The sequence below is a fragment of the Macaca fascicularis genome, chromosome 7 (assembly GCF_037993035.2).
Source record: "Macaca fascicularis isolate 582-1 chromosome 7, T2T-MFA8v1.1".
NCBI lineage: Eukaryota > Metazoa > Chordata > Mammalia > Primates > Cercopithecidae > Macaca > Macaca fascicularis.
The window spans coordinates 158,311,754-158,315,654 of NC_088381.1; the positions used below are offsets into that span (position 1 = coordinate 158,311,754).

The 3,901-nt window shown below is 43.0% G+C and overlaps 1 protein-coding gene across 2 annotated transcripts in view; it reads right to left on the bottom strand.

Annotated features, from left to right (window-relative positions):
- The window catches only part of NRDE2 (NRDE-2, necessary for RNA interference, domain containing), a 50,601-nt gene that overhangs the window by 46,425 nt on the left and 275 nt on the right, over positions 1-3,901 (bottom strand). The gene's annotated exons all lie outside the window — the stretch shown is intronic.

Consider the following 3,901-nt stretch of genomic DNA (forward strand, 5'->3'; position numbering starts at 1 on the left):
ATTGAAATATAAACGTTAAAAATTCATGACTTCATAATGAAAACAAAAGACTTCATACCTCACTGGTCACCTCTAGAAGTTACTGGGACCCCAACTCATTATTCTGAAACTAACGAAAGGAATGAATCAACTAATCAAGTAATTATCCTAGGCCAGGCGAGGTGGCTCACGCACTTTGGGAGGCCAAGGCAGGTGGATCGTTTGAGGTCAGGAGTTTGAGACCAGCCTGGCCAACATGGTAAAACTCTGTCTCTACTAAAAATACAAAAATTAGCCAGGAGTGGTGGCACATGCCTATAGTCCCAGTTACTTGGGAAGATGAGGCAGGAGAATCACTTGAACCACAGGTGGAGGTTGCAGTGAGCCAGATCTTGCCACTGCACTCCAGCCTGGGCGACAGCTAGACTCTGTCTCAGAAAAAGAAAAAAAGAAAAAAGTATTTATCCTATATTTCCTTCCTAACTAAACTGTATTCAGCGTATCCCAATAGTTCTTCATAGAATAACTGATGTTAATAAATACAGGAGGAATGATACGATTAGAAAATAACCATTTTGCAACCTCAATGAAATAATAATGAATCTAAACAATAATCATAAATGGCTGCAAAAATCATTAGCTGTAAGGTTCACGGGCTGCTTCATATGGGATGAAACAGGTTGCAAACACATGAATCCACTGGTCAATCTTAACATCACTAAAACAGAATACGTCAGACAGGGCATCCTCCTGATATGATTCCATAGCAAGTGCACTGCTCCCCCAATGAGGTACTTTCAACAAAAAGATTAAATCTGAATAACTAATTGACTAGAGCTAAATACCAGTTTATATGAAATACTGGGATACAGAAGCATGTTAAGTGACACTATGAGGATTTGGTGGGAAACGTTTACAGGACAAATAACACGGTTTCCTCAAAAAATCGACCACATGGAATGAAGGAGAGGGAAAAACTGACCTATATTGAAAGAGACCTAAGGCATACATCCACAAAATGCAACGTTGGCTTTATTTTGGAAATTGACTTGAACAGTCCAACTGTAAAATCCCATTTTTGAAACATCTTGTGAAATGTGAACACTGGTAAGTGAAAATGACCAGAAAAGAATTATGGCTTGTTTTCACTACAGGAGATAATGTTGTATTTACATTTTTTCAAAAGACAATACTTTATAAAACATACTTTTACACACATTTTCCTGATCGTAGATATCCAGAGGATGTCAAATAAATATTATTTAAGAGTAAGACTCCTCTGCAAAACTTCGATTTCCCCGTCTCAAAATAAAAGGATAAAGCTTTGTTATTAAAGATTACTACCCTCCATCACCACCAGCCCAACCATATTTCCCAAGGCTCCTCTTTATGCCACTATATCTCCAGACAAACTAGATGATTTGCAGTTCTCATGTTTTTCTTCTGCAGGACTTGAAGGCCCTGGTATACCCTTCCACCATCTTTATTTGTCCAAATCCTACTCTCCTGAAGATCCATCAAAACTTAGCTCCTGGCTAGGCACAGTGGCTCATGCCTGTAATCCCAGAACTTTGGCAGGCTGAGGCAGGAGGATCACTTGAGCCCAGCAGTCTGAGATCAGCCTGGGCAACATAGCAAGACCCTGTCTCTACTTAAGAAAAAAAATAAAGAAGCAGGCCAGGCACATTGGCTCATGCCTGTAATCCCAGCACTTTGGGAGGCCAAGGTGGGCGGATCCTCTAAGCTCAGGAGTTCCAGACCAGGCTGGACAACATGGTGAAACCCCATTTCTACTAAAAATACAAAAAATTAGCCAGGTGTGGTGGCGCATGCCTGTAATCCAAGCTACTTGGGAGACTGAGGCACAAGAATCACTTGAAGCCGGGAGGCAGAGGCTGCAGTGAGCTGAGATTGTACCACTGCACTCCACCCTGGGTGACAGAGTGAGACTGCCTCAAAAAAAAAAAAAGTAAAAGAAAAAAAAATTAGTTCCTACATAAAGCCTTCTTTGAACCTTCTATTAGAAGTAATTATTCCTGGGCTGGGTGCAGTGGCTCACAAGTGTAATCCCAGCACTTTGGGAGGCTGCGGTGGGCAAATCACTTTAAAGTTAGGAGTTCGAGACCAGCCTGGCCAAAATGGTGAAATCCCGTCTCTCCTAAAAACACAAAAATTAGCCGGGCATGGTGGCGAGTGCCTGTAGTCCCAGCTACTTGGGAGGCTGAGGCAGAAGAAACACTTGAACCCGGGAGGTGGAGGCTGCAGTGAGGCAAGATCGTACAACTACACTCCAGCTTGGGCGACAGAGCAAGACATGGTCTCAAAAAAATAAATAAATAAATAAATAAAAAGAAGTAATTAATCCTGTAGTTAACCTACGATATGTATAACATCCTATCTTGTACTATACACTTTTTAGGTGCACTCATGCATTCGTGCAACACATAATTATTAAGTAACTACTATCTATCTGTACATCTAGAAAATATTTATTTAACACCTATTATATTTTGGACCTGTGCTGGGGCTAACTATGCTCCAATGAACACAACCTGATAGAGATTACAGTCTAGTAAGGGAAGACTACAACTTTACACAAGAAATTACTCACAACTATAAGAAACAGGACGAGCGCAGCGGCTCATGCCTGTAATCCTAGCACTTTCGGAGCACCAAGGCAGAGGATCGCTTGAGCTCAGGAGTTTGAGACCAGCCTGGTCAACACAGTGAGACCTCGTCTCTACTAAATATTAAAAAAAATTAGCCAGGCCTGGTGGTTCACACCTGTAGTTCCAGCTATTCATGAGGCTGAGGCAGGAAGTTGAGCCCAGGAGTCTCAGGCGGCAGTGAGTTATGACAGAGCCACTGCACTCCAGCCTGGGCAACAGAGTGAGACCCTGTCTCAAAAGAAAAAAAAAAAATTAGGAGAAACGTTACAAAAAGTGTAGGAACTATATGAGAGGATGTAACAGACGTGTAAGACTCAATTGGGCTCTGTCACATATGGCACATAATTTAGAATTACTTTTTTTTTCTTTTTTTTTTAAGAGACAAGGTCCGCCCCCCAGGGCAGGATGCAGCGGCAAGATCATGGCTCACTGCAGCCTCAAACTTCTGGGCTCAAGCAATCCTCTCAACTCGGCCTCCTGAGCAGCTGGTATTACAGGTGTGTACCAGCATGCCCAGCTTTAAGAGACAGGAGTCTCGCTCTGTTGACCATGATGGTCATGAACTCCGGGGCTCAAACCAGCCTTCCACCTACAGGTGTGGGCCACCGCTCCTGGCCAGGATTAATTACTTCTTAAATGAACTATGTACCCCAATTTTGAACAATGCAGCTCTGCTGGAAATGTCTGGGACTTAAGAAAAATTTGTAAAGCCATAACCTGATATACAGTAGGCCCTCAAGAATAAAAGTTAGTTCTTTTCACTGGGTGCTGTGCCCGTCCAGAGAGAAACTGATTAGATTTTGGATACTAATCGCCTAGCTCTAGGCTGCTAAGTAATACCAACCTAATAAGCATTTCACAAATAAGTATAACAGGAAAGGAAGGAATACGTAATAAAAACATTCTGCATTTCATCAAGGGTTTCCTTGAGATGTCGAGTATCACTATTCCCAATTTAAAGACGAAGTAACTGAGGCTCGAAAAAAGAACAGGACCTAACAACATCGTAGAGAAGTCCCAGCTCCAGGGCATCTGCTGGTCTCTCTCCAACCCTCCATAACTCTACAACCTCGGCCCAGAACAGGCCTTTGGGCCCCAGACCTCGGAGGAGGTCTTGAGCCTTTCCCAGAAGGCTTTGCAGCGCCGCGGAGAACTCTGGGATACAAAAATCCAAGGAAAAAGGCTAGACCTGGGTCCGAAAAACGGCCTCTTAAGCCCCCCAAGTGCCTTCTTCGGCTCGTTTGTGTGCTTAC